The sequence below is a fragment of the Capra hircus genome, chromosome 11 (genome assembly GCF_001704415.2).
Source record: "Capra hircus breed San Clemente chromosome 11, ASM170441v1, whole genome shotgun sequence".
Classification (NCBI taxonomy): domain Eukaryota; kingdom Metazoa; phylum Chordata; class Mammalia; order Artiodactyla; family Bovidae; genus Capra; species Capra hircus.
In genome coordinates this window covers 58,364,054-58,384,474 of record NC_030818.1, presented here as the reverse complement: position 1 = coordinate 58,384,474, position 20,421 = coordinate 58,364,054, and the positions used below count along the sequence as shown (strand labels likewise).

At 37.4% G+C, this 20,421-nt stretch overlaps 1 protein-coding gene and 1 pseudogene across 1 annotated transcript in view; both read right to left on the bottom strand.

Annotated features, from left to right (window-relative positions):
• The window catches only part of LRRTM4 (leucine rich repeat transmembrane neuronal 4), a 1,007,311-nt gene that overhangs the window by 842,986 nt on the left and 143,904 nt on the right, over positions 1–20,421 (bottom strand). The gene's annotated exons all lie outside the window — the stretch shown is intronic.
• LOC102169301 lies at positions 6,711–7,457 on the bottom strand (annotated as a pseudogene).

Here is a 20,421-nt window from a genome sequence, read left to right as displayed (position 1 = left end):
TAGTTTGTGTTTTTGTTTGTTTTTGCAGTTAAAGGTTATTGATTTGACAACAATAGTCTTGGGAAAAATCACAGGTATACATTTAAAAGACTGAAAATAGCTTCGTATTACTCTCAGGGTTATTTCAATGCCTCCAAAGTTGTCTCTAAATACTAATTCAGGCCTTTTTCCAAACTGTTTGAAAGTCTTTGATCTGGGTATATTTTTTGAAGATGTAATGATTGTGCCAAATAACCTGGCAATAGGAGAAAAAAAATCACAAATGGTTAGCTAATTGTTTCTTTGGTCAAACTTGTCCTTTCACCCTTGGTGTGTTTCAGAAGGAAATTTGTGTTAATAAATCAAAGTCTGTAGGCTCACATATATAAGAGTGACTATTTCTCCAACATTCAAAAAATTATCAACTCCTATTAGGAAATACATTTCCCATAAATCTTTCCATATTAAAAATCAGTTTTCAGCATTGATGTTTTCTATTCTCATCCTTTAATCTCACTGTCTAATGAAAATGATTTTTTCTTGTCAATGTTTAATAAGAATATGTCCTCTGCCATGCTCATGATATCTCTTCATGATGGATTCTAATCTCATAGAAGTAGAATATTTGCCCTTACATCTGCTACTGAAATTTATCTTTTAATTTAGCATTTCTTTGTTAATAGCTCAATATCTATCATGGTTTGCACTATTTTCCAGACATAATTTTTCATAGACCAAATTATATCAGTCATAAATCCCAATTTGAAATATGTTATTAAAAGATGCTGCTACTAATTAGGACTTTCTTTCATCTGTTAAGTTTAGAATTTAAATCCCTAAGGATATAATATAAAATCAATATTCAATTTGCTGAAATTATGTTCACAAATATTTCTCATTTTGTGTTTTCTCATAAAAATAAGTAATTGCAGCAACTGAGCCACTGACTGCTTTGTTCATCAAACTACCTGTGAGACCTGCGTGTCTCCAGAAGCCTCCCAATCCTCTTGTCAGGGTTAGGTGTTCCTCTGCTGTCACTTATTCCCCATGTGGTCCTTGTCACTCTGAATTATAATTGCTTTTTTACTTCTCTGTATCCCCCATTAGACTAACGCTGTTCACAAGAAGAAATTATGCCTGTTAAATCCCAAGTGTCTGATACAAGTGTTACAGTTTCTGTTTAATAAATGTTTGCATGGAAAAAATTAATATCAATTAAAGTCAATTAGGAAATTAAGAAAATATGTAATGAATCACATGTGCATGTTCTGCTGTTTTCTGGTACTAATGATTTGTATTTTATGAGAAAATGAGAAAATATTATAATTTAACCAATTTTATGGAGGAAAATATAGCTGTCTTCATCTAATCATACAAATAACATTATTCTGCTGAGAGTAAACACACTCTCTCTCACACACACACAAAAACAGCGTTTTTTTTTTAAAGAACATTGAATCCTGCCTTGTGGAATTTCTTCAAGTTAGTTAATGGTAGAAAAAAATGAACACAATAATATTTTATCCTCATAGGATTACATTGAAAATTAAAAATAGTATATACGTGAATATCTGACACAAAGTAGCATTTAACGATTTGGAGACTTTTTTGTTAATTTGTCTTTTAGATTGTATATTTGTGTGAGTGTGTGTGTGTGTGTGTGTGAGCATGTGCATGTATGTTTTCACTTCTTTTAGAAGAGGTGTAAAACAAAGAAGATAAATAATTGACAGATTTTCTTTAATAAGAAATGTCATTTCTCAGCTTTTTTCTTTTAAAAAATAAAAACCAATTTTTCTCTTTTTAAAGTAGAAGAGTTCTATCTTTACTTTTACCTTATTTGCCCTAAGTTGATATTAAAGTTGACTGGAAAGTTTAAGGAACATGCTAATAAAAACCATAGAGAAAATGAAAGGTGGTTGTAACCTCCTACTGTAGCACTTCTCTGCTGGCAATCTTGCCCCTCTTTGTCCTACTTAAACTTTCTATAAGGAAAGCAGAAAATGTTCATTAACAAAGAAACTTTGGCTTAGCTTTGAAAGAAAACTGCTTGGATTAATTTACCTGTCACTGCTAAACTTGTCCCACAAATCATTATATAATATATATAAACATGCTGTTGCTGCTGCTAAATCGCTTCAGTCATGTCCGACTCTGTGTGACCGCATAGATGGCAGCCTACCAGGCTCTGCCATCCCTAGGATTCTCCAGGCAAGAACACTGGAGTGAGTTGCCATTTCCTTCTCCAATGCGTGAAAGTGAAAAGTGAAAGTGAAGTCGTTCAGCCGTGTCCGGCTCGTGGTGACCCCATGGACTGCAGCCTACCAGGCTCCTCCATCCATGGGATTTTCCAGGCAAGAGTACTGGAGTGGGTTGCCATTGCCTTCTCTGATATATAAACACACACACACACACACACACACACACACATATAAAACATGCTTCATATATATATGTTTTATATATATATATATAAACAAACATCATAGATTTTAAAAGATACTATTTTAAAAGATACTTTAAAAGATAGTATAAAGAACAATTTACAAATAAATGTTTTCTAAAATTTAGGAGTATATTCAATAGAACAGAAATCACCAGAAACTTTGCATGTCAGATATAACTGGGATTTGATGTTTGGAGAAATGGGGCCAACCTCATAAGTGGGGAACCAGTTTTGTTGTGATTTTAGAGGTCTATTTTAAAGACCTCCCTGTCCTGAAATAGCTCCCATGCTGGTGCTTGAAACCCCTATTAGATATCTTAAGCCCTAAAGATTTTGGTCCTCACATTTTCCTATTAAATTGAAATTGCTTTACAAGATGTAACACCATAGGAAGTATGTAACACCACCTGATCAGGGATTGCTTTACAATCTGGCAGACAACTAATTAAGTGAGATAGTCCCTATGGGAAAGCATATTGAAAATAGGGTGCCATAAGGAGTAGAAGAATACTAACTGAGAAGAAGGAAGCTAAAGAAAATTTGGGCAAATTGAAATTTACTCTAGGGATACATGTATTGGAAATCAATAGCATTTTCTTTCTCACTCATTAAAGTACTGATATTCAGTCAGGGACATATATCAGAATGATCTGGGGGTATTAAACAATGTTTTAAGTCTGCCAGTTAGTTGAATGCATCAGAATCTATGGTGGATAGAACTGGTCTATCCAGGTCTGCATATTTAAAATCACTCCAGATCATTCTGTTATATACACCATTGCCATAAGAAGTCAGCAAGGTAACAACTTTGGGCACAGTTTCATTCAACAAATAGTCACTGGAAATCTACACATAGAAGAAACAAGCTGAGGTAATATGAATGTAACTGGTGAAAAAGATATGAGTTTTATTTTTAAGGAGACTATCATCTACCAGGAATAATAAATAATGAGCATTAGACATGCAAGGCATAATCAGTTCAGTTGCTCAGTCGTGTCTGACACTTTGCGTCCCCGTGTACTACGCATGCCAGCCCTCCCTGCCCACCACCAACTCCTGGAGTTTACTCAAACTCATGTCCATTGAGTTTGTGAAGGCATCCAACCATCTAATCCTCTGTTGTCCCCTTCTCCTCCCACCTTCAATCTTTTCCAGCATGAGGGTCTTTTCAAATGAGTCAGAGAATGTGAAATTCAATGAGTATTGGAGTTTCAGCTTCAGCATCAGTCCTTTCAGTGAATATTCAGGACTGATTTTCTTTAGGATGGACTGGTTGGATCTCCTTGCAGTCCAAGGGACTCTCAAAAGTCTTCTCCAACACCACAGTTCAAAAGCATCAATTTTTCAGCCCTCAGCTTTCTTCATGGTACAACTCTCATATCCATACATGACCACTGGAAAAACCATAGCTTTGACTAGATGGACCTTTGTTGACAAAGTAATGTCTTCTGCTGTTTAATATGCTGTCTAGGTTGGTCATAACTTTTCTTCCGAGGAGCAAGCATTTTTTAATTCCAAGGCTGAAGTCACCATCTGCAGTGATTTTTGGAGCCAAAAAAATAAAATAAACTCTGTCACTGTTTCCACTGTTTCTCCATCTATTTGCCATGAAGTGATGGGCCCAGATGCCGTGATCTTTTCTGAATGTTCGTTTTCACTCTCCTCTTTCACTTTCATCAAGAGACTCTTTAATTCATCATCACTTTCTGCCATAAGAGTGGTGTCATCTGCATATCTGAGGCTATTGATATTTCTCCTGGCAATCTTGATTCCAGCTTGCGTTTAATTCAATCCAGCGTTTCTCATGAATCACTATGCACATACGTTAAATAAGCAGAGTGACAATATACAGCCTTGATGTACTCCTTTCCCTATTTGTAACCAGTCTGTTGTTCCATGTCCAAATCTATCTGTTGCATCTTGACCTACACATAGATTTCTCAGGAGGCAGGTCAGGTGGTCTGGTATTTCCATCTCTTTCAGAATTTTCCACAGTTTGTTGTGATCCACACAGTCAAAGGCTTTGGCATAGTCAATAAAGCAGAAATAGATGTTTTTCTGGAACTCTCTTCCTTTGTTTGATAATCCAATGGATGTTGGCAATCTGATCTCTGGTTCCTTTGGATTTTCTAAAAGCAGCTTGAACATCTGGAAGGTCATGGTTCACATATTGTTGAAGCCTGGCTTAGAGAATTTGGAACACTGCTTTGCTAGCTTATGAGATGAGCACAATTGTGTGGTAGTTTGACCATTCTTTGGCATTGCCTTTCTTTGGGATTGGAATGAAAACTGACCTTTTTCAGTCCGGTGGCCACTGCTGAGTTTCCCAAATTTGCTGGTGTATTGTGTGCAGCACTTTCACGACATCATCTTTTAGGATTTGAAATAGCTCAACTGGAATTCCATCACCTCTACTAGCTTTGCTCGTAGTGATGCTTCCTGAGGCCCACTAGACTTCACATTCCAGGACGTCTGGCTCTAGGCGAGCAATCACACCAGTTGTGAACACCTTTTTTTTTTTTTTTAATAGTTCTTCTATGTATTCCTGCCACCTCTTCTTAATATCTTCTGCTTCCGTTAGGTCCATACCATTTCTGTCCTTTATTGTGCCTATCTTTGTATGAAAATTTCCCTTGGTACCTCTAATTTTCTTGAAGAAATCTCTAGTCTTTCCCGTTCTATTGTTCTCCTCTATTTCTTTGCATTGATCACTGAGAAAGACTTTCTTGTTTCTCCTTGATATTCTTTGGAACTCTGCATTCAAATGGGTATATCTTTCCTTTTCTCCATCACCTTTTGCTTCTCTTCCTTTCACAGGCATTTGTAAGCCCTCCTCAGATGACCATTTTGCCTTTTTGCATTTCTTTTTCTTGGTGACAGTCTTGATCCCTGCCTCCTTACAGTGTCAAGAACCTCTGTCCATAGTTCTTCAGGCACTCTATCAGATCTAATCCTTTGACTTTATTTGTCACTTCCAATGTATAATTGTAAGGGATTTGATTTAGGTTCTACCTGAATGGTCTAGTGGTTTTCTCCATTTCTTCAATTTAAGTCTGAATTTGTCAATAAAGAGTTCATGGTCTGAGACACAGTTAGCTCCTGGTCTTGTTTTTGCTGACTGTGTAGAGCTTCTCCATCTTTGGCTGCAAAGAATGTAATCAATCTAATTTTGGTATTGAACATTTGGTGATATCTATGTGTAGAGCCTTCTCTTCTGTTGTTGGAAGAGGATGTTTGCTATGACCAGTGTTTTCTCTTGGCAAAACTCTGTTAACCTTTGCCCTTCTTCATTCTATACTCCTTGGCCAAATTTGCCTGCTACTCTAGATATTTCTTGACTTCTTACTTTTGGTTTCCATTCCCCATTATCTACTAAATATTATAAAATTTTTGCAATGTGGAGGAAATGCATTACTTTTGTAGAGGACATTCAGAAAAAGCTTCCTGGATCACATGTCCAGCTGTCTTCCTGATTTCCCTTACCTTTCCCTGATCTCTCACAAAGGACTCTCACAGTGATCTAAACCATAGCCTCAGTCTCCTCTGTGTCTCTAAACTGTTTGGCTTAACATCACATGTATCCTCAGCAAAATATTGGGGTGGGATGTGACCCTAGACTCCAGTCAGTTTCCTTTATACTTTTTTTGTGGGATAGGGTACACAGGCATTAGACCCCATGATCTTGGGTTTCTTTCTTTTTTTTCTTTTTAAAATCATTTTATTGTTTATACCATAGTCATATTTAAATTGGCAGAACTGTTCCCATGACAGACCAGACAGAGACCTGTTATTCAAAGAAAAATAGATAAAGGTTTTCATAAAGCTTGAGGAGAGAAATTCCGCAATAATTAACACAAGAATGGCTGTAGCAGTCTCAGGCAAAGGCAATGGTGCCAAGATGTGTGAACAGATAGGAACATAGGGTGCTCCAGCAGCAGCTGGTCTACATATGTTGGCCTGAGACCACTGCTGCCTCCTAAAAGGGATTTCTTAGTATGTTTGGTCAGGGGATCACTTGTAATAGACATATAAGTGCAGTAGGGTGACACTTGTGCAGAATAAATTCTACAAGTTCCAGGGAAGGTTTTATAAATTTCATTGGTGATTAATAGTTGTTTAATTATGACTCTTCAAAGGCAGATCCCATAAACAGACATTCAGGGAAATTTAACAACCAGTGAAATTCTTAAGCCAAAAAAATAAATAGCCACACATACCAAACCTACACACCATGAATTAAAATGGTGCCATGTTAGGCCTTCTGGAAGAACCAGAGCAGGAAAGGTTATTCAAACAGAAGATCTTCATCTTTCTCTTGAGCCAGGAGATTAGCAGGCTCTGTCACTTCTCCAGCTGCCCTCCGTTGCTCCAAGTCTTTATCAGATTTTTCCTTGAGAATCTTTTTATTCTCCTGCATTTTCTTTAACCTGTAGAACTCTTCTCACTCTCTCTCATTCAGCTCTGTGATGATAGAGGAAAGGGTAGGTTCAATCCAGGGAATGATGACATGTTCAATGGCATTTACACATCTGTTGGTTATCTTAATATCTTTATCCAAAGCAACAAAGGAAGTCTGCAGCGAAGCCAGTTCTACCAGTAGTTCCACTGCTTTGGAATAATTCCTCTTCAGTTTAGTCAAACTGTTCCCCACCTCGGGCTAAACCAGTCAGTTCATAACTGTCAGTTCCTTCATGGTAATGTTCAAATCCTGGCAAAGGAACACCTGTTACATTATCTTTCTTTGCTCTAATCTTCACTTGGGCTCCATTAACATATTGGATAACTGGGGTGCTTAAGTCCCTCGCTGTGAACTTGGCCTCAGAAAGTGAAAAGGCAGCTTCTCTCATCACTTCACCCTTCTACATGTTAGTCTCTATTATTATCTTCTTAAGGATCTGTCGAAAGAGTTAAGGCATTAGATTTCTTCTGTCTTCATGAAGTTTCCGACTATCTGTGCTTCTTTTAACCGAGCCTTCATGATGGTCTGTGCCACTCGAGAGGGAAAGATTTCAGTTCGTTCTTTGCCTGACATTCTGAAGATGACTGGCTCGGGTCCCTGTCTGGGTAACCGTGGCTGCAACAACCCAACCACTGAGTCTTTCTAAACCTGAGTCAGCTGTTTGTGTCATGTGACTCTCTCACGATGCTAAGAGGCAGCCAGGATATGCCTTCTTCACTTCTGTTTCTGCTTGGTACCCATCAGATCTTGAGTTTCTACTGCAGCACTTACACCCCACACCAGTGTATTTACTTAGCCAACTTACAGAAGGCTCTCTGTGGTGGAAAGCAGTATGCTGGGCTCTGAAAAACAGGAATGTATAAAACCCCATCCTTATCCTTGATAACGGGATGTAGGTTTTAGGTTCCAAGTTCATACTGTCCCCTTGCTTGTCTCACTTTAACAGTGAGCTTCTGTGATGTCAGCCCAGTCATCTGTCCCAATCTTAGTCTTCCCACATGCATAACTGTGGGCCTTAGAGTAGATTCTGTAAGGACTAATCACTTATTCCTAAATTTTACTGGCTACAGTTCTGTTTCACTTTGGCATTATTCATAGAGACCTCTAAGTACTCCCCATACAAATATCTCCTCAGTGTGAATAATGACAGGTGGATCAGTGGAGTAGACAAGGATCACAGACGTCTAGAGTATCTGAAGGCACCAGTTTAGTTTGTGGTATAGCCAAGATTCTAGCAGGATGTCATTTGGAAGAAATTAGTTTATCTTTGAACAAAGAATAGCAGACAGTGGAAGAAAAGTATCACCCTTAATATGTTCCACTCCTAAGTTTTCCCCAAATCTCTATAGTATATTACAGTTGTATCTGTTTAGCTACACTGCAAATGCTCTGTATTTGCAAGCATTTTGCAAGCAGCTATAAGTGTTTAATTTTGGGATAATGCCTTCTCGATGTGCTAACCCCAAGAGTATTTTGAACAGACTAAATGTGAATTATGGTTGTAAAAAGAAAATTTGGCTGCTTCAAATCATGTCTGTCTGTAACTGAAGACACAACAATGTTGAAACTCAAGGTCATATCTGTGCAATGAAAGCCCATAAGGGTATCTTTGGCAGCAGGACTATCAAGGGTGATGTGGGTAATAATTAATCAGAAACTGCCATTGTTAACTAGACACAATTTTGCAAATTGTTCTACATTTTATCAGCAGCACAGTATGGCAGAGATATATTTATATAAAATGTTAAAATATCTTGATTTAACTTTTTACCATCTAATTTCTGTACCTCACTTTCATTGTCAGTGAGAATAAACTAAGTAATGCTCCTTGTTGAGCTATGAAAGATATCCTCTTATATTTGTTTACTAATGTACTACTTAATAAGTATTTTAACATACATTGGGTCTATTGAGACTCACAACAGTATTTTTTAACCAAACAGGGGAGATTTGTCCTTTTTCTTTCTTTGGGTAGTCAGTTTCTCTACTGCAAAGGTGACTAACCAAGAAAGTGCAGTTGCTTAGTGGCAAGATGATTGACTCAAATACTGGTTTTATACTTCTTAGTTCACTATTTGCATCATTAATGATTATCTTGCTTGTCATTAGAGGAAATCTTGACCCAAACTATAATAAACTAATGTGAAATTGCTTGGTTAAATAAACCTGAAAAGAATATGGTTAATTCTGGCTTTACCTGCAGTAGCTTAAACCAGGTAATGGAGGTCCCTATCTTAAGGCCCTTTCCTCCGTTTCATCATCAAGTTGATTTTCTTCAGGATAACCAATTGACTTGAGCAGTTCCATTCTCCTAAACTGGCACTACTCATTCCAAAGACAATGAAAAGTTTTCCTTTTCAGAAGTCCCAGCAAATGTATTCTTTGATCAACTCTGTTCTGTTACTGAACCCAATTATTGCAGAGTGTGAGATGGATAATCCAATTGGCTTAAACTAATACACCTGATGGAGAAAATTCTATTCACAGATGAGAACTAGAGGCATGGTTTGTCACAGGAAGTTCAGGAAATTGTTTCCAGTGTGAGAGAATTGATGTTGAGAAGGAAAATCTTTCTGTAGGGTTCTCCCTCATCTAACGCTTCACTCACAAATGCCAGCTATTACCTCCTGGAATTAAATCATGCATTTGTGTGAATCCGTGTTTTAAACACCAGGCAAACATCAATAATATCTCTTGTCTAGTTATGTTGTTAGTTCCCTCAGAAACATCCCCAATTATGTGGATGGCTGGGAGTTCTTTACCCTAACTTGTTCACCAAAAGTCAGTTAAGACTCTCCTCCAAGCAAGTTTACAACAATGTTTAATTATATATGTTTAATGTTCAATTATATGTTTAATTATAAAATAAAAATGAGGAAATATTTGCAATACTTCTGAGTGACAAGATTTTTAAATGTTGGGAGAAGATTAGATGGCTATTTGAAATAAAATTTTTAAATTTTCTAATTCCATCTGATTATGTCTGTTTCTTTCTTTCACCTTCTTTCCTTTCTTCTCATCTGCCTTTTTTTTTAAAAGTCTTTTCCTATCATCCTTCCATCAAACAAACAGATATTAAAGGTTTTCTAAGTGTGAGGAACTGTACTATAGCACAGCTGAGAAAACAAAGATAAAGTCAGAACTTCACCTTAATTTAAAGGCAAACAGACAAATGCACAGATAATTATAATTTAGTCAGATAAATACTATGAAAAGAGATGGTGAGTATTATATGGACAGCCTCTCTGCTATCTTTAATTGACCTATCCAAGGAAGCCTTCTCTTGCTTGTCTTCCTATCTTTGTCTGATCAGTGTTCTTTCTGTGTTCCCAAAGAGCCCTGATCATTCTTCACTTTATCTCAGTGTGTTTTAATTTTCTCCTTTTCTTGGCCAATTAGAGACCATGAACTTCATAAGGACAGATTCCCAAGCATAATTTGGCATCAGTAAAGGATGCATATTTTTCTAAAATTTGTCATAGTAATTAGGGATTGTTCTGATCCAATCATGCTTTCTCAGGAAGACAGACTATTATTAGGGGAGGAGCGAGTGTGAAGTGAGCAGTCTAGCATTCATGCCCAGAAATTTATGCTCTTAGATTGATGAGTTGTGAACAAAACACGAGCCCTCCATGCACACACTTTATACATTTCTCCCCTTCACACATACACAGTACCAGTACTTCATTTCTAATACATGAGCTACCTGGCTAGAAAATCAAACACCAAAACACCAAATCTAAAATCAAAGATGAGACAATTGCTAAGAGGGCAGCTACCAATTGTATCACCGTAAAACAAATCAAGAGGTAACTGTTTGAGATGGTAAACATGTTAATTACATAATTGTGGTGATCTTTTCACAATGTATACATATATTAAACATTAAACTATATGCTTTAAAATAAGCAATTTTATCTGTCAGTTTTACTTCAAAAAAAGCTGAGGGAAACAAGATGGAGTTTGACTATTTTCAATGGCTTTCTTTTTTCACATACAGTATGGAGTTAGATAAAATAATCTCTAAAGCCCTATTGAAATCTAATGATTCTATATGAGGTTTAGAAAGATTTAATGGTAGCAATTTAGGAAGGAGTGAATATTGATCATGGTTCTAAATTGTACTGACCTGTCTGCATTCCAATATACTGCAAATCAGAGTCACTGTAAAATCACTAAAGAAGACATAAATAAGTTTGCCCGTTTTACTCAAATGTTTGATACATGTTTTCTTTCTGAGGAAATACTTTTTTTTTCCTCTAAAAAAGTATTGTATTTCCTAATCATATTCCTGTACACAATACTTATAATGGAATAATTGCCATATTTTAGCTATAGTTAATAGGCTTTGCTTAGAGAAATGTATTTCTTCATGTGAATACTTATTCACTTTTACTGAATTAAAGATTACCCTCTTTAATGTACATGCCTCTTGAAAATTTATTTTCCTTTTTATGAGTTGCAAGAATACTAATGTATTCTTCCTTAAATTTACTCTTTCTCAGTTGTACAGTCATCAAGATTTTTCGGTGGTTTGAGATTTATCCTTATGACCCTCTTAAATTCCAAGTGTTAACCATTTTGACTTAATTTACTTCTTCCAAAATACCATATTCCCTTGTCTCCCTATGAAAACAACTTTTGTGCATACAACTCTGTCTGCATAAAACATTCTATCTCCCCAGTTATTTGCCTCTTAAATTTCTTTTCAGCGTTGAGAGTCATCATAAGTACTACTGCTACTGAAAAGTACTACTTCTTCTAGGATTCTCCCATGTTAAGTCGTGTCCGACTCTGTGTGACCCCATAGACTGCAGCCCACCAGTCTTCTCCGTCCGTGGGTTTCTCTAGGCAAGAACACTGGAGTGGGTTGCCATTGCCATCTCCAATGCATGAAAGTGAAAAGTGAAAGTGAAAACGCTCAGCCGTGTCCAACTCTTCGTGACCCCATGGACTGCAGCCCACCAGGCTCCTCCATCCATGGGATTTTCCAGGCAAGAGTACTGGAGTGGGGTGCCATTGCCTTCTCCCATAGAATCCCTTTTATTAATACAGCTATCTCTTAGGAAATTTCCACAGTACCTTGCTTTTCTCTCAACATTTTGTATTGTGATTGTCTATTTATTTGTATGTACCTTCTTGGCCTGAAATCTGATTTCATGAGATCAAATATCGTGTCTTATCTCACAGACTTCAGCACGGTGCTTGGTACCTCATAGATACTCGCTGGGTATTTGTGATATGTATAAATAAATGAATGTCATTGACTAAATTCTAGTTAACCCAGCACATCCAGACATGATTGATTTATTCTTGATTAGTAGATTATGACGGACATCCTCAGTGTGTGAATGCTCAGTCATGTCAGACTTTTTGTGACCCTGTGGACTGTAGCCAGTGAGGTGCCTCCGTCAACTTGATTTTCCAGGCAAGAATACTGGAATGGGTTTCCATTTTCTCCTCCAGGGGATCTTCCTGATCTGGGGACCTAACCTGTGTCTTCTGAGTCTCTTGCATTGGCAGGTAGATTCTTTTCCACAGAGCCACCTGGGGAAGCTTGAAATCTTCTAGAGAAAAAATATACAATTGGCTAATATTTCTCTTAATTTATACTTAGGAATCAAGGCATATTATGAGAATATACAAATATTTTTTCTCCATAGTCCATGTCACATCTATTTTTTCTTTAAAATAAAATATGGTTTGTGCTTTTCCCTTTGTGCATTGAGTCCATTTTCCCAACATGCATTAATACAGAAGAATAATATTTCTTTCATTTTGTCCTCTAAATCTTGAGAACTTTCAAATCATGACTGTAAAATTCATGCCGAATAGTTAACAGATGATAAATAATTCACCTCCATAAAATTTGTAAGCCTATGATGGTCCTACAAAAGAGCAAGTCTGATGTTATCACGCTTTTTGTATTTTAGTAACAAATATTATCCTGTGGTCACTTACAGATTATTCAGCCCATCTACATTTTTTTTTCTGAAATAAATATATGCAGGGTATGCACATAAACATTTGTTTTTATGGGTTGCTACTGAATGAATGTCTTTGTTTTGTTCACAAATATAGCTCACATTTTACAAAGGCTTATCATTGTAAAAACATTGAAATGGCTACAATTTTATTCTCAAAAATAAAAAATTCGTATTTTCTGAACCGTTGAACACATGAAAAATTACTATCATCAAAAGATTTTTCTTACTATGGACATTTATTAATGGAATCTTAGTAAAAACATACCACTTCTATAGCTTAGAACTAGACTTCCCAGGTTTAGTATAAAGAACTCCTTTCTGGAAGGAAAACTAAAGGAACTGAGTTAAAGAAAAAAAAAAAGAGGTATAAAGATAACTAAATAAATTAAACTTTGAAATAATGAGATATTAAAATACTATAATATTTCATTTTTCATTAGATCTAGTTATTTAAAAACATCAAAAGCCTAAACATATGAGTTTTTTAAATTATTAGACCTCTTTATTTAATAATTTAATAATAAACAGAAATGATCATGGTATTCTCAGTCATGTGTTCATTCAACAAGCAATTTTTGAGTAACTTCTTTGGTAATGTAGATACTAGAGATAGATCAGTGAACAAAAATAACAAACCTACAATATCTACTTTTTCTCTTTAGTCATAACTTTTATCAGTCAGACATTTATTTTGTATGTAGATTTTCTTACACTTTTACATTAAAAATAGCTTTTCATTTTTAAAGGATGCAATTGGTTTGTAGGACATATGTTAAATTAAACTTAACCTTAAAATTGCTTTCCAATATCCATTATGTGCAACAAATACTGTTTGATTTCATTTGTATGAGTCACCTAGAATAGTCAGATTCATAGACTCAGAAAGTACGTTGGTAGATGCCAGGGGCCTCAGAATGGAGGAAGTGGGGAGAAGGAGTGGGGAGCTAGTGTTTGCTGGGAACAGAGTTTCTGTTTAGAAAGGTGGAAAAGTCAGTATATGGATGATAGTGAGAGTTACACAACAATGTGAATGTACTTAGTGCCACCAAACTGCACAGTTAAATATGTTAAAATAGTGTGTTTCATATTATGTGATTTTGCCACAATAAAAGAAATTTTAAAAGTGAGAGACCTGTAGTATTTATCTTACGTAGAGTCAACACAATGCAAACACAATGAAAATGCATTCCTGATTATTTTTATGCTATGGTAATGTTTTATGAGAGCAAGTGGAGCATCACACACTAATTATTATATTTTATTATTTTCAAAACAGAATTCAGAGCTTTCAGGAAAGCATGATAGTGATTAACATCAGATGGGCTTTCTTTTGCCTAATAAATTATATTAAATATGTGGTTAAAAAAAAGCCCTTCCCTGCCAAACTGTTTTACATTTCTTGAAAGGCAGAATAAAAAATATTTTCTAAAATCAATGCAAATTAATTTTTAAATTTTCAGTATTTCATTAAAAATACTTTTCTTAAAAACAGTGTTTATATTAAATTTCCTTTTGCAAATAGCCTGCTAAATATGTTTTTGTTCTCTAAGATGTCTCTATAAACAGATGTCTTTTAATCAGTGAGCAAAGAATTTGAAAACATGTTAAGAAATTAACTATTTTGAGAAATCACATAGCAATAACTTAATCTTGCAATACATGCTTTTGCATTTACTTTACATTTTTAATTGAATTATATCTGATTTATAATATTATATTAATTTCAGGTATACAATGTAGTAATTAAATTTTTGTAGATTATGCTTTATTTAAAATTACTATAAAATATAAGCTATGTTCCCTGTGCTATACAATGTATTCTTGTGCATACTTGTGTGCCAAGTCACTCAGTTGTATCCGACTCTTTGCAACCCCATGAACTGTATCCCACCAGAATCCTCTGTCCATGGGATTCTCTAGACAAGAGGTTGCCATGCCCTCCTCTAGGGGATCTTCCCAACCCAGGGATCAAACCCATGTCTCTTATGTCTTTGGCATTGACAGACATGTTCTTTACCACTAGCACCATCTTGAAAGATTGTAGATTATTTATTTTATACCTTGTATAAATTATTTATTTTATGCATAGTAAATATGCAGTAGTTTGCCCTTTTACTCCCCTCCCTCTACTCTGCCCTTCCCCCTTCCCTGTTCTTAATGGTAACTACTAGTTTATTCTCCAAATCTATGAATCTGTTTTGCTATATATATATATATATATATATATATAGTATTTTAATTCCACATATAAGCAATAATATACATTATTTGTCTTTCTGTAACTTATTTCTGGCATAATTTAATTTAATAAAAATTTTGCCTTATAAACATTTGGGTGCCAGAATTACTATACTGTTGTTTGTTTAACCAAGAAATAAGTATTTTAAAGTATTTTCTTAAGTTTTCACTTTAGAATGAAACATAAATAATATAACTCTTTGAAGTAAAATGATTGAAGGTTGGGATGTTCTGATTCAGAGTTCTTTATGTGCATTTCACATGCTCACTGTGTGGCTCATATCTTATTAAAAGTAGATGAGAGAATCAAGTAAAAGTCTATATCCTAAATAGAACCACCTTCAGACCTCAGTTTTTAAAACTGCATTTCTATGGCTTACTCACTTTTTTTAGTTTCACAACTTTGAGGGACAAGAAGTTCTAAGAATACACAGGGTTTCCAAGTCAGCAGCAACGAGGATCATGGAAATCCTTCATACTTATCATTAGGTTTTTCCCTGGTCATGATTTACTGGAAAAAGTCATCAATAGTCCTAATATATTAGACAAAACTAATTTCCATCAATTGATCCTAAAGGAAATCAACCCTGAACATTCATTGGAAGGACTGCTTCTGAGGCTGAAGCTCTAATACTTTGACCACCTGATGTGAAGAGCCAAATTATTGGAAAAACCCTGTTGCTGAGAAAGATTAAAAGCAAAAGGACAAGGGGGCAACAGAGGATGAGATGGTTAGGTAGCATCACTGACTTAAAGGACATGAATTTGAGGAAACTCTAGAAGATAGGGGGGCTTCCTAGGTGGCACAATGGAAAAGAGTCTACCTGCCAACACAGGAGAAGCAAGAGTCACAGCTTTGGTCTCTGAGTTGGAAAGATCCCCTGGAGTAGGGATATGGCGACCCATTTCAGTAGTCTTGCCTGGACAATTCCATGGACAGAGGAGCCTAGTGGACTAAAGTCCAAGGGGTCAGAAAGAGCTGGACATGACTGAACACACGCACACAAACTAGGAGACAGTACCCAAGACGGCAGAGCAGAAGAATGTGCACTCATCTTCTCCTGTAAGAACTCAAATTTGCAGCTGACTGCTGAAAAACCATCAAAAGGAGAATGCTGGATCCCACCAAAAAACGATACCCTGAATCCAAGGGTAAAGGAGAAGCTCTAACAGGATGGTACCACGGGTGAAATCTTGTTTAGACTCAAACCTTATACCTGTCAGAGATGCACAGAGGGCCCCCCAAAACCCTGTGGGCACAGGACCCAGGGAAAGGAGCAGTGACTCACAAAAGAGACTGAGCCAGACCTGCCTTTGAGTGTTTGAGTGTCTCCTGTAGAGGCACGGGTCATCAGTGGCCTGCCATGGGGACAGGGGCTCTGGATGCACCAGACCTGGGAGGTGCAGTGTATGGTATAAGTCCTCTTGGAGGACGATGCCATTAACCCGACCATAGGTTGAGCAGACAACCCACAAATGGGAGAACAATTACAGCAAAGAAGTTCTTGCAATTTTGCAAAAGTTATAGGGCCCACAACAGATTTCCCAACCTGAGGATCTGCCAAAGGAACTGAGAACCCCCAGGGAATCTGACTTTGAAGGCCAAAGGACTTGATTACAGAACTTCCACAGGACTGGGGAAACTGACTCTTGGAGGGCACAAACAAAACCTTGTGCAGACCAGGACCAAGGAGAAAGGAGAAGTGACCCCAAAAGAGCTTGAGTCAGACTTACTCAGGGGGTGTCTGGGAGTCTCCAGCTGAGGCATGGGTCTATGGTCAGGGGCATTGAATACAACAGTCTTGGGAGCAGTGGTGTGCTGGGATTACTCCTACCACAGACTGGCCTCAGGCCAAACAACAGGGAGGGAACACAGCCCCACCCATCAGCAGATAATTGAAATAAAGATTTAGTGAGCATGGCCCTGTTCACCAGAGCAAGACCTTGTTTACCCCACAGCCAGTCCCTCTCATCAGGAAGCTTCCACAAGCCACTTATACTCATCCATCAGAGGGAAGACAGAATGAAAACCGCAATCACAGGAAACTAGCCAAACTGCTCATATAGATCACAGCTCCGTCTGACTCAATGAAACTATGAGCTATGCCCCATTCAGTTCAGTTCAGTTCAGTCGCTCAGTCATGTCTGAGTTTTTGCAACCTGATGGACTGCAGTGCACTAGACCTCCCTGTCCATCACCAACTCCCAGAGATTATTCAAACTCATATCCATTGAGTTGGTGATGCCATCCAACCATCTCATTCTCTGTCGTCCCCTTCTCCTCTTGCCTTCAATCTTTCCCAGCATCAGGGTCTTTTCAAATGAGTCAGCTCTTCCCATCAGGTGGCCAGAGTATGGGAGTTTCAGCTTCAGCATCAGTCTGTCCAATAAACATTCAGGACTGATTTCCTTTAGGATGGACTGATTGGATCTCCTTGCAGTCCAAGGGACTCTGAAGAGTCTTCTCCAACACCACAGTTCAAAAGCATTAATTCTGTGCTCAGCTTTCTTTATAACTCACATTTTCTGTAGGGCCACCCAAGACAGATGGGTCACAGTGGAGAGTTCTGAAAAGACATGATCCACTGGAGAAGGAAATGGAAAACCACTTCAGCATTATTGCCTTGAGAAGCCCATGAATAGCATGAAAAGGCAAAAAGATATGACATTGGAAGAAGTCCCAGGTCAATAGGTGCCCAATATGCTACTGGAGAGAGGAGAAATCACTCCAGAAGGAATGAAGAGGCTGAGCCAAAGTGTAAACAACTCTTAGGTGTGGATGTGTCTGGTGGTAAAAAGTAAAGTGCAGTGCTGTAGAGAACAATATTGTATAGGAACCTGGAACGTTAGGTCCATGAATCAAGGTAAATTGAAAGTGGTCAAATAGGAAAGGGCAAGAGTGAATATTGTCATTTTAGGTAATGGACAGGAATGGGTGAATTTAATTCAGATGACCACTGTATCTACTACTGTGGGCAGGAATCACTTTGGTGAAATCGAGTAACCCTCATAGTCAACAAAGGAGTTGTTGCATCCAAAATGCAGTACTTGGGTGCAATCTTAATAATGAAGAGTGATCATGGTTAGTTTCCAAGGCAAACCATTCAGTATCACAGTCATCTAATTCTAATGCCACTAACACCAAAGAAGCTGAAGCTGAACAGTTCTATGAAGATCTACATGACCTTCTTGCACTAACACCAAAAAAAAAAAAAAAAAAGTCCTTTTCATTGTAGGGGATTAGAATGGAAAAGTAGGAAGTCAAGAGATACCTGGAGTACCAGGTACAAAATGAAGCAGAGCCAAGGCTAACACATTTTGGCCAAGAGAAAGCACTGGTCATAGCAAACACCCTCTTCCAACAACACAAAAGATGACTCTACACATGGATATCACAAGATGGCCAATACTGAAACCAGATTGATTACGTTCTTTGCAGCCAAAGATGGAGAAACTTTATATAGTCAGCAAAAACAAGACTAGGAACTGACTATGACTCAGATCATGAACTTCTTATTGCATAATTCTGACTTAAATTGATTAAAGTAGGGGAAATAACTATACCATTTAGGTATGATCTAAATCAAATCTCTTACAATTATACAGTGGAAGTGACAAATAGATACAAAGGATTAGATCTGATATACAGGTGCCTGGGCTGGATGGCATCACAGACTCGATGGACGTGAGTCTGAGTGAACTCTGGGAGATGGTGATGAACAGGGAGGCCTGGCGTGCTGCGATTCATGGGGTCGCAAAAAGTCAGACACGACTGAGTGACTGAACTGAATTGAAGAACTATGGGCAGAGGTTCACAACATTGTACAGGAGGTGGTGATCAAAAGTATCCCCAAGAAAACGAAACACAAAAAGGCAAAATGTTTGTCTGAGGAAGCTTTACAAACAGCTGATTAAAGAGAAACAAAAGGCCAAGGAGAGGAAAGATATATCCATCTGAATATAGAGTTCCGGAGAATAGCAAGGAGAGATAAGAAAGCCTTCCTCAGTGATCAATGCAAAGAAACACAGGAAAACTATAGAATGGGAAAGGCTAGAGAAATCTTCAAGAAAATCAGAGATGCCAAGTGAAAATTTCATGCAAAGATGAGCATAATAAAGGACAGAAACAGTACGGATGTATCAGAAGCAGAAGATATTAAGAAGACGTGACAAGAAAACACAGAAGAAACTATACGCAAGAGATTTTAATGACTCAGATAACCATGATGGTATGATCACTCACCTAGAGTTAGACATCCTGGAGTGTGAAGTCAAGAGGGTCTTAGGAAGCATACTGGGATCAAAGCTAGTAGAGGTGATGGAACTCCAGCTGAGCTATTTCATATCCTAAAATGTGATGCTGTGAAGGTGCTGTACTCAATACGCCTGCAAATTTGGAAAACTCAGCAGAAGCCACAGGACCAGAAAGGGTCAGTTTTCATCCCAATCCCAAAGAAGGGCAATGGCAAACAATGTTCAAACTAACTCACAATTGCACTCATTTTGTGTGCTAACATAATAGTGCTCAAAATTCTCCAAGTTAGGCTTCAACAGTACATGAACTGAGAACTTCCAGATATTCAAGCTGGATTTAGAAAAGGCAGAGGAACCAGAGATCAAATTGCCAACATCCACAGGATCATCGAAAAAGCAAGAGAGTTCCAGAAAAAAGCATCTACTTCTGCTTCATTGACTACACCACAGCTTTTGAGTGTGGATCACGGCAAAGCATGGAAAATTCTTCTCAAGATGGGAATACCAGACCACCTTACCTGCTTCCAGTGACACCTGTATGCGGGTCAGGAAGCAACAGTTAGAACTGGACATGGAACAACAAACTAGGTCCAAATTGGGAAAGGAGTACATCAAGGCTGTATATTGTCACCCTGCTTATTTAACTTCTATGCAGAGTATATAATGAGAAATGCCAGGCCTGATGAAGCACAAGCTGGAATCAAGATTGAAGGGAGAAATATCAATAACCTCAGATATGCAGAAGACACCACCGTTATGGCAGAAAGTGAAGAGGAACTAAAGAGCCTCTTGAAGAAGGTGAAAGAGGAGAGTGAAAAAGCTGGCTTAAAACTCAACATTCAATAAAACAAACAAAATGGTATCTTTTCTCATCACTTAACTGCAATAAGATGGAGAAACAATGGAAACAGTGACAGATTTTTATTTTGGGGGCTCCAAAATCACTGTGGATGATGACTGCAGTCATGAAATTAACAGATGCTTGCTCCTTGGAAGAAAAGCTATGACAAACCTTGACAGCATATTAAAAAGTAGGGTCATTATTTTGCCAACAAAGG